The sequence below is a fragment of the Sinocyclocheilus rhinocerous genome, unplaced genomic scaffold (genome assembly GCF_001515625.1).
Source record: "Sinocyclocheilus rhinocerous isolate Xijiao unplaced genomic scaffold, SAMN03320098_v1.1 scaffold303, whole genome shotgun sequence".
Lineage (NCBI taxonomy): Eukaryota > Metazoa > Chordata > Actinopteri > Cypriniformes > Cyprinidae > Sinocyclocheilus > Sinocyclocheilus rhinocerous.
In genome coordinates this window covers 1697720-1709332 of record NW_015656152.1, presented here as the reverse complement: position 1 = coordinate 1709332, position 11613 = coordinate 1697720, and the positions used below count along the sequence as shown (strand labels likewise).

Here is an 11613-nt window from a genome sequence, read left to right as displayed (position 1 = left end):
TCCGGCTTTACTGACGAGATGCGCTTGACAATCGCATGCGATTAATTGCACAGCCCTATTTCTAAGTAGGTACTACATTTGAATTAGAATTTACTTCAGGACCGTTAAAGTACGTTCTATATAGTATGAATATGGGTAGTATGAATGAAATTTGGACATACTACATCCGCCATGTTGTTACTGTCACATGACCTACCAGCGTCAGTTGCATCGCTTCACTGCCATTCATAAATCCTCTCCCGTGGCCTCATGGGATAGTAAAATGTCCATCGAATGCGCACTTCAGAATCTGGGCAGAAGAAGTAGCACATCCGGGTACTTTTCGCTTACTGTTTTTCGAATACGGACATACTACTCGCCTCACATACTATATAGAAGCGAAGTTTACGATTTTGGATGCAGCGTATATACGTTCCCTCCACCGATCCTCCTAACTCTACGTGAATGAAACACCTGCTTAAAAACCCTCTATGCACACACTGCCCCCAACTGGTGACAGCCCAAAATAAATTTACATTAACTCAATGGCTCCTGCAATAAATTAAAACACTTTTTATTTTTCATAATTCACAAGTTATGTATACAGTGCAACAGCAAAAACTGAGGAAAAAATTAATGTTGTTTGTTTAGAGAGTTTTTTATAAATATATATATATATATATATATATAAATATAAATAACTACAATTCAAGCTGCAATACCAAACAGGACCACACAGAGACGCCAACAGACCACAATACCAGTCTATATAGATATATACGGATCCATTCAGAATTATTAAACAGAGCAAAACACAAATTAAAAAAGTAAATAAAAACATTTTGAATTTGTTGAATGTGGCAATCTGAAGGCTGCTCGACATCGCCAGTGAACAGTTCCTCTGTCAGAGTGTTCGTGTCTGTGTTTGAGTGTCTACATAAACACCACTGACCATTGCAAACTCCTATAATAACACACTTCTTCTTCAGTGTCCATTATAAAACACTTGCCAGACATGCGACCACACTGAAATGTGCTCGTGCAAAACTGTAATCGTCTTTACCTCCATTACAATTGTCATCCATTTAAACTTTACTGGTGAGATACTGTTTGCTTTATTCAGCCCATACAGACTAGTCCTGACTTCATATTTCTTATTAATAGAGGTATCTTTGTTCCCACCAATCACTGCACGAAAGCACGTTAGTGCTCACCCTCCCGGAACTCATGGAGATTACATTGCTGTCCCTGCAGTTCGGAAAAAAAGTATATTCCTGCGTCCCAATGTTCATACTATCCATCCTAAATAGTATGTGAGATTAAAATACGTGTGTCCCAAAGCATAGTATATGCCAGAAGTCCCCGGATGGTCTTCTACTATTTCAGGTAGATTTTTGAAGTGTGGATCCATGCACACTCTGATGGCTAATATTACCCACAATCCATTGCACTTTGACGAATGATTCGGTTCAGAACTACAAACACGAATAAAAAACTATTTAAAAACTACAAACATGGCAGATGTGCGTAACAGACGGTTAAGTAGAAAGGTTTAGATAAAGGGGGTTGAGTTACTAATAATCAACATTTAACTTGTTAAAAAAATTTATTTAATGTTATCTGTGTTAGAATATTTCATCTACAACAACAATGTGAACTTTTATAAGCATCTGTTTGGCCATTAACTTTTAAATGAATCGTGCAAAAAATATGAGCAGAGTTCTCTGCATAAAGACCCAGGCTGGCAGATCAACATGCTACTTCATTTCTCTCCCAATACGGTAGGAAGTTAAATTAAATGAAATGTGGAGGATGTGATAATATGATTGACAGGCCAGTTTACAGTGACAGGATGCGTGTAATTATGCCATGAGGTATGGTATCATAAAAGTTTCAAAACTCTGTTCTCTTCTGTCACATCCTTGTCTTTATTTTTCATATTGCCTGCACACAATCTCGCTGTTTTCTGCTGCGCAGCTCACACTATAAATAAACGCATAATCGCTTACTTTCCCTGCATCCCAATGTTTTACTATCCATCCTAAATAGTATGTGAGATTAAAATAAGTGTGTCCCAAAGCATAGTATGTTGAAAGGTGTATGCCAGAAGTCCCCGGATGGTCTACTATTTCTGGTAGATTTTTGAAGTGTGGATCTGTGCACACTCTGATGGCTAATATTACCCACAATCCATTGCACTTTGACGAATGATTCGGTTCAGAACTACAAACACGAATAAAAAACTATTTAAAAACTACAAACATGGCAGATGTGCGTAACAGACGGTTAAGTAGAAAGGTTTAGATAAAGGGGGTTGAGTTACTAATAATCAACATTTAACTTGTTAAAAAAATTTATTTAATGTTATCTGTGTTAGAATATTTCATCTACAACAATAATGTGAACTTTTATAAGCATCTGTTTGGCCATTAACTTTTAAATGAATCGTGCAAAAAATATGAGCAGAGTTCTCTGCATAAAAACCCACGGCTGGCAGATCAACATGCTACTTCATTTCTCTCCAATATGGTAAAAAGTTAAATGAAATGTGGAGGATGTGAAAATATGATTGACAGGCCAGTTTACAGTGACAGGATGCATGTAATTATGCGACAGAGCGGACGCTTAAAGACGCAATTATATGACGTTATATAGTATGTCCCAAAGCTTGCCTACTCTTCTACTACACACTCAAAAGTGTGTACTTTTTATTCACCAAAAGAGTACATACTTTAAGGGCATAGTATAAGAAGGCACATTGGGACGCAGCATTTGTATGGAAGTCTATCAGAACAGTCTGCGATTCTCGGCCATAGTGAAATCACCCAAAAAGGGGCGGTACTCCACATAATGTGACTTGATGCATAAGTTTTTACACACATTTTTAGAATTTATGTACATCTTGGCGTTTCCATCCAGCATTTTTTTATGCAATATCCCAAAATGTGCATAAAAATAGGTGGATGGAAACATAGGTAATGAGGCTGTGAAAGAAACTAGTTAGTTGATGCTGTTTAATGCCCCCGACAACCGCTGCAGTCCCATTAAGCCACTTGTTAGCAACCGCCTTTTTAAGACAAGTAAAGGCTTTAATAAAATCAAAAGAGGGTATTACTGATGTATTTTATATTGTAGAATAAAATGTGAAAATATCTTGAGCTTCTGCTCACCACAGATCTTATTTCAGGCATTTGAAAGATTAGTTCACTTCCAGAATAAAAATTTCCTGATAATTTACTCACCCGCACTAGTCGAACTAGTGCAAGATGAGCATTTGTGGTTAAAAGAATATAAATGTTTTTTGTGTGTTTTTTTTAGAAAATGACTGATCGTTTCGCTAGATAAGACCCTTATTCCTCGGCTGGGATCGTGTAGAGCTCTTTGAAGCTGCAATGAAACTGCAATTTGGACCTTCAGCCCATTGGTCACCATTGAAGTCCATTATATGGAGAAAAATCCTGGAAAGTTTTCCTCAAAAACCTTAATTTCTTTGCTACTGAAGACGATGACATGGGGGCGAGTAAATTATCAGGAATTTTTTCATCCACCGGGTGAATATCAAATGCTTCGGGATGAGTTACATGCCAAAAGTGCGTTATAGGTTTAATCAAACCACCAAAAATGAGCAATAGCAACAGTGATTATTGCCTTCACAACAACCCTGAACTAGTCTGGGCGAATTATCTTTGAAATGACTTCAGGTTAGTGTTGAGAAGTGATTTCACATGATTTTAACAAGAGCTCAGTATGGATGCCCAGCGTTTAATTTCATGTCCTGACTCGTCTACTTTCCTTAAAGTGACCGAATAAGAATAAGCCATAAATAATTACACAGGACTAAATGAGAACGCCCTAAGTGTGCCAACATTTTCATGACCTTGCTAATGCCTTTGAATTAATATACATTTAAAATGATTTCTGCTGGGGGAATAAAGCAACCGGCCCTCGGGTCAACAGCTGGCACAGTTAGCTGAAGAAAATTCACAAGTTACATATTTAGCTGAGTGCCAAAAGACACCCTAGCACTAAACGGAAGGCTTGGACATCCTCACGGGCCACAGAAAATAGATTTCCGATGAATATTTAACATTTCAGAAATGTCTTTTCACTTTATACTGTTACACTGTCCATATTAGTGTGTTTGCTTTTCATAATGGCTTGTAAAACAGACATCTAGCATGTCATGCAAACCGTGTTCAGTCAGCATGTATAGTCAGAGAAAAATTTTACAATTATAAAGGGATGTCAGGGGACATCTGCTAAGCCAACAGAAGTGCCAGCGTAGCATCTGGAAGCCATGTTCACGTAATTCAGACAGCATATTGTACTTCCTTGTCAAACCGTTTACATACAGTAAGCTGCTGAGACACAGACGCACGCTGTGGACTTCATTAGTGTTGTATATGGTGGCTGCGACTGCAGTGATGTCTAAACATTGGCATCAGTGCCAGATGATTCACTAAGCTGGACGTCCTTAAACTTCTCTGGCTGCTAGATGCTTTATTATGGACGTAAAATAAAATGAACTAAGAATGAACTAAAAGGAACTTAGTCCTGTGTAATTATTCATGGCTTATTCTTATTCGGTCACTTTAAGGAAAGTAGACGAGTCAGGACATGAAATTAAACGCTGGGCATCCATACTGAGCTCTTGTTAAAATCATGTGAAATCACTTCTCAACATTAACCTGAAGTCATTTCAAAGATAATTCACCCAGACTAGTTCAGGGTTGTTGTGAAGGAAATAATCACTGTTGCTATTGCTCATTTTTGGTGGTTTGATTAAACCTATAACACACTTTTGGCATGTAACTCATCCCGAAGCATTAGATATTCACCCGGTGGATGAAAAAATTCCTGATAATTTACTCGCCCCCATGTCATCGTCTTCAGTAGCAAAGAAATTAAGGTTTTTGAGGAAAACTTTCCAGGATTTTTCTCCATATAATTATGTCTCTATTTGTTTCTCTGTTTTTGCCCGATTTACACAAGCTTCAGTCTGGATCCAGAACACCTGAGAAGAGATGATGCCAACCCCTCAGAGGACCTCAGATGATGCCAACCCTGAAACAACATACAGAACTACCACATTTTGCTATAAGTTTGATTGCATCATATAATAATTGCTGTTAATAGTGTTCATCGTCTGTTTGATTACGTCTTTAATTGATTTTTCCGTACATTTCTGCCATATGTACATTGACTGACAGTTACCACTGATAAGCTACTACTAAATATTGTAGAAACTTAATTTGCTGTAAAGTTGCTTTGCAATGATTTGTATCGTGAAAAGCGCTGTAAAAAAAAAATAAAAAAATACTGTAGGCTACAGGCAGAGCAAGCTCATTGTTTATTGGAAGAAAAAATTTCAATATTGGGGTGGGGGTTTATATGAATGTATTTCTGAAGGGAACTGACTTTCGATGGCATTTCTCCCTCTGTTCCCTAAGCGCCACCTGCTGTCAGAGAGTGACATTCATTCTGTCTGCTGTTTTTGTTTTATTTAAGTTTTAGCATAATTTCACAAAGCTAAAGTCAGACCAATCTGTTTTTGCTTCAAATGTTGCAATGATACAATGAAATTTAAATTTAAAAAAATGCTCATGCTACATGTGTGTTGTATCTTTGTTTGTATCGTGCAGTGGTTGGTTCTAATTTGAAAAGGCATTTTTTTTTATTATTATTATTAAATATGTTTACTTGTTGTAGTAGCAGCAACTGCAAAAACGGTTTCATGGCCAGGAAAAAAAATTTTTGTGGCCGGAATTTTCTCAAGTCACCAGCCATTGGCAGATGTGGCAAAAAGTTATAGTTTTAGGCCCTGCTTGCATGTGTAGAAATTAGGACAAAAGTATTGTAATTTCCCTACTGTAGAGTAAGATCAAATTATATACCTGTGAAATACTCATTTTCATTTCTTTTACAGTGCAATTATTTTACAATATATGGCTATTACTGTCATATGAATAATAATATAAAATTAGTATTATTATATTCTAATTTGTTTGGCTTCCAAAATCATCGGTGTGAGAGTAATTTAGACTGAGACACTATATTATTATAACTAAAAAGACGATTGAGTCCCCTTTAAACAAGTAAAAGTCAATTCACCAGCTCTTTTCTATAATATATAATACATATACAGGTGCATCTCAATAAATTAGAATGCCGTGGACTGAATATTCAACGTGATCTCATGATAATTCGTATGTATTTTACGTAACGTGGTTCTATAAAACGTAAATTTTTACGTTTTTACAGGCACTAAACTAAAACGTACAATACTAACATATTTTCAGCATTTAAACGTACAATACTGACGTATTTTCAGCATTTAAACTTGCAAAACTGACGTATTGACGACACCTAAAAATGAATCCTTATGAATATTGAACTCGCGGCATTAATTAGTTTTTAGTTGTCATATGAATTACCTCGTTACACAAACCTACTGTATTCCGCCAGAGAGGACTGCGGGTGCAACGCATCGTCATTTGGATTACTTTTGGTACTGCTTTTGACATTTTTTTGCAATAAATAAATGATTGTAATTGCATTTATCTGTATGTCATGTTTTTTTATACTGTACAGAAATGTTTAGGTTTATAAGTAGGAGTGGGATTAGAGACTATACAAATATTTTAATGCTATATTGTTACTAAAATGGTTATTTTCCTGCATTTTTCGGTCATTTGCGTTTTATATCCTTTTATATATAGAAAAAATATAGAAAATGTAAGGTAACACTTTATTTCGATAGTCCACTTTAGACAGTTACTTATAGTTAATAGAATGTCTAAAGTGGACTATCGAAATAAAGTGTAACCAAATGTAAAATATATTAATTACTACAGACAGTAAATCAAATTAATATATATATATATATATATATATAATACGCATTTAATATTCAAATATTATGTTTTATTTTACAATTTATTACTTTGAACAGACAAATGTACCAACCACGGGGCGCGCTTTTGCGTGACGTCATAAGAACTAGCGCTTGTAAACAAAAGGTGAGCTCTGAATTACTAGGCTATATTACAAATAATTCATACTACAAAAATACAGTAAAAACTTGTGGAAAATATAAAATCGCAATTCTTAGAAAAAAGTCAGAATAGCGAGATATAAACTATATAAAAAAAGAATTATGAATGGCATTTATTTATTAAAATTGTATCTATCTATCTATCTATCTATCTATCTAAAGTGGTGGAAACAAGCTTCCATAAAAATAGCATAAGTAGCCTAAAAATCCCAGCAACAGTAATACAGCAATACATAATTTATTCATAGCGCTGTACATTGCTGGGATCAGCATATTATTAGGCCTACCAACGGTTTCAAACAGCTGATTTGCTCAGAAATTCCTCGCACTTTGTATTGTGATAAAAAGGCTTATGTGGCTCTTTCATGCTCTTAATTTCGGTCTAAATTTTAGCAGGACTTCTTTAAAAATATATAGCAAAGTCAATTCAATGTAATTGTAAACTACATAATTACAGTGCTTATTTTTCATGTTTTCAAGCAATAAAACCATGACAGTTTCTCACGCCAGAATGTATTTGGCATCGGTGGGGTCCATGTATTTTCATGAACTCAGCTCAGCATTTCACACACTGGTCAGCCCTGTTATCTCTAATATTCAGTTCTGCTCATGAATATCTTGTTTACTTGATACCAAGTGTCTCCAATAAAACTCCTGGATATCTTCCAAATGTTTGATGCCGTGAACCCAGCAAATTTTGGCAAATGCAGCTGGTTCTTCCTCAGAAGCTTGTACACACGATTTTGCTTACTGATGGACAGATAATAACCTGTGCAGTGCATTCTGAAATTAATCGGCACTTTTGATTTCAACCACTTCTTGCTGTTTGTCTTTTGATAACTATATGGAAACACATCATTGTTAGTGAGCACATGATCACTATTATTCTGATCTGTCGCTAGATTTAGATTGTTTTTAGTAAAGTACTTTGGATAAAAGCTTTCTGCTAAATGACCACTCTTAGTTTCAATTTTGCATGATATATTTAAAATGAATGATCACTGTCTGGTCCTATAAGATTTTATAAACAAAAAGACATTTCTTTGAAATGTACTAATTAAGTTTTATCAGGATACTTTTAGTCTCTGTGACCAACAGATTTGGCAGTTAATCAGATTTCGAGTCATTTTGCAGCACCTGATATAGAAAAGGACGACTGACAGTGCATTCTGAAATTAATCGGCACTTTTGATTTCAACCACTTCTTGCTGTTTGTCTTTTGATAACTATATGGAAACACATCATTGTTAGTGAGCACATGATCACTATTATTCTGATCTGTCGCTAGATTTAGATTGTTTTTAGTAAAGTACTTTGGATAAAAGCTTTCTGCTAAATGACCACTCTTAGTTTCAATTTTGCATGATACATTTAAAATGAATGATCACTGTCTGGTCCTATAAGATTTTATAAACAAAAAGACATTTCTTTGAAAGGTACTAATTAAGTTTTATCAGGATACTTTTAGTCTCTGTGACCAACAGATTTGGCAGTTAATCAGATTTCGAGTCATTTTGCAGCACCTGATATAGAAAAGGACGACTGACAAAGTGCATTTTTGAATTACATGTCTTTATGAATATTGTAGAACTTTTCATTATGCATTAGGACCTTGAAAGAGGATGTATTTCATAATTCATTGTTTTAATTCAGGCAACGATAAAGATATGGGATTTTGTCAGTGAAACAGCTCCTGTCTGAGAACAGCTGTGCTCGATATAATCTTGTCTTCATTATGAGGGAAGTTACATTGAAGAGACATTGAAGCAAGTTTGAACAGTTGGAACATTTGTCTGGTTTGCTGTCGGTTTGTTTCATCCGTCTGCTAGGACTTTGGCATCAACTTTGTCACAGATGTTTCTCTTATAATTCCTTTGTTGAAATAAAAGTAGACACAAATGAGTCAATTGTTTTTATACAGTGAGTGTATAAAGATATAAAATGAATATGGATCGAAGCATGTTGTTTGATGAGAAATGTTTGAGTTTATATTGAGAGCTCTGAATTTTGATTGCAGGCTTTGGTGCATTGGAAAATCTGTAGCAACATCTTCAGCAATTTGAAATGTTGTATATTTCTCTCCAAAATGTAAATTTTTTATTTTGCATAAACAAAATAAAGCCTATTTTAGCACCATTAAGAATTTTTTTCAATTGTGATTAAGTACATTAAATACATTAAACCTTGTGTAATAAAGGGTATAACAACGTTTAAAAAAAAATATTGTGCATGTTGCCAAGTTTATCCACAAATTATGCTTTTTTCATTCAAAAAAAACTGAGGTGCGTAAGTTCAGATCAACGAGGCCTACAATCAATCATTTCCAAAAAGAAATACAAAACCAGTGTGAATGGAAAGAAAACAAGTTGATAAAAATATTGAATCTAAGATTTGGTGATAATATAGCATAATGAGAGATTTACAAGCAATTTTTTAAATCTGGTCATTTTTGACTGGGAACACCAAATTAGGTAAAGATTTTCAGCACAGCACAAAGGTTTAAGTACTTGTTACTGTAATATAAAAATAACATGATTTAAATGTAAATTTGCAAAGGAAACATTTTACTGTAAAAGTGTACATTTATACATCTAAGTAGTATTTGCTTCACTGAGCAGTTATTGTATATGCATACACAGTATGCATACTAATGTCACATGTTTCATATGTAATTGATCGGGAAAAAATAGAGATCAAATTTTTCCAGAATAACAAAGCAGAAGCAAATACTTCCAGTGTTTTCTTATTCCACTGGCATAATCGGAGTGAAGTCTCTACAGATACTGTGCATGTAACCCGTGATCGCAAATGCATCATTCTGTAGACAATTACATTGATTTAAATCTGCCCCCGTTCTGAGCTGACAAGCATAGAAATGAGATCTATGTCAGCTATCTGTGAACTTTGCCAAATGCTAATAAGATTGTGTTGGACATGACAGAGAGTTTAACTCATCTTCTGATGGTCTGCATAAAAAACCTACTCAAATTACCTGATCTTAGTTCCAGTTAAAACTTTGTTGTGTGTCTTCCATTTTTTAGAATGATATTTTCATTTGGGATGAGACGAGCGGATGAGATTGAGCTGTGTTTTGTGTCGAGTTTTCATCATTTGTGCTTAATGTTTGTGAAATGTCAGCCCAGTGTGTTGATTAGCACTCCTGCGACCTTGGCTATCAGACAAACGCCAGCGGCTCGGTGTGTGAATATTAAACAGGACGGTCTAATGGATCTCCAAACACTGTTCCACAGTCTCTCAGCTTGAATTATTAATGATGGAACTTTATTGACCTGCATGAATCCATCAAACACATGATTAGAAATTATATAATTCTTGGCCAGACGGGCCATACTTGCATTTGTTTTAATATTAGCCTTGAAAAAGAACATTATCTTAGAGTAAAATTGTTTTGTCTTTGTGTTAATTTGGTGTCTTGTGAATCACTTCAAGAGTGTGTTCCTTAAGATATTTCTAATCAAATCTCTCTTTTTCCCTCAGCCAACTTTCAAGCTCAGTGATCCTGTAGAAAAGAAAATGTGATCCCCCTAATAGCTCAATTGTTTCTCCTTGACAGAAATTAGATTCAATTGAGAGGAAATGTAAATTGAGAGTAATTTTTTTGCTGAAGTCTCCTGGTTCTCAGGAAAAACTACCCAAGTGATATCCTTTAGAGTTTCAAACCATGTTCACTTTTGCCAAAATACCAGAGTTTGCAATCAACTATCAGATCTCAATAGGAACATTTCTCATCAAATTCTTCCAAAATCAAATGATCTGAACTGCTCTCCACATTTATGTTATGGCTCTATACACTTACTGTATGTCAACTATTGCATTTATTTTGATTTGTTCTACGAAATTATATGAGAAACATCAGAGACAAAGTCGATACTTAAAAGAAACAAAACCGAGAACCCAGTCAAGTCTGGTGATGATAAGGCAGTATTAAGTAATAAAATATTTATCTGTGTTTAAATAAACATCAAAGATCAAAGACATTTCATGGACATTTCTTAAAAAAAAAATTACATGCACTTATGATATGTTAAATAAAAGTCCAAATTATAAAGTCTAAAACTAAAACTAAAAAAAAAAAAAAAAAACTTCTGAGTGGGCCGATCCGGTGATCCACAGCACTAAGTTGATGTATTCCCTCAGCGACCAGCACAGATCAGCTCTAGGCATGACGAAGCGGATATCGTCCTCTTTTGGAAGACCAAACGAAGTAGTTTCGCTTTCACAACGAAACACAGCATCACACACGACGGGCTAGAGTGAGCGGAGGCCGGGGGCTAGAGTGAGGAACGGCCGGCGTGCTGAGTGTGCGACGGCCAGTGGGCTTGATAACGGTGCGGCCGGCGGATTCGACGAAGGAGCGTCCGGAGGGCTTGCGGCAACCACATGTGACGACCCCGGGCTGGACTCCGCTTTGTCCACGGTGAAAGCCGATCCGGCGATCCACAGCGTGAAGTTGATGTATTCCCTCAGCGACCAGCACGGATCAGCTCCAGGCATGACGAAGCAGATATCGTCCTCTTTTGGAAGACCAAACAAAGTAGTTTCGCTTTCACAACGAAAAA

At 35.7% G+C, this 11613-nt stretch overlaps 1 long non-coding RNA gene across 1 annotated transcript in view; it reads left to right on the top strand.

Annotated features, from left to right (window-relative positions):
• Positions 1-9595: 9595 nt before the first annotated feature.
• The window catches only part of LOC107719438 (uncharacterized), a 14676-nt gene continuing 12658 nt past the window's right edge, over positions 9596-11613 (top strand). Inside the window, exon 1 of the long non-coding RNA XR_001637515.1 lies at positions 9596-9608. This is a non-coding gene — a long non-coding RNA (uncharacterized LOC107719438). The remainder of the gene's footprint in view (positions 9609-11613) is intronic.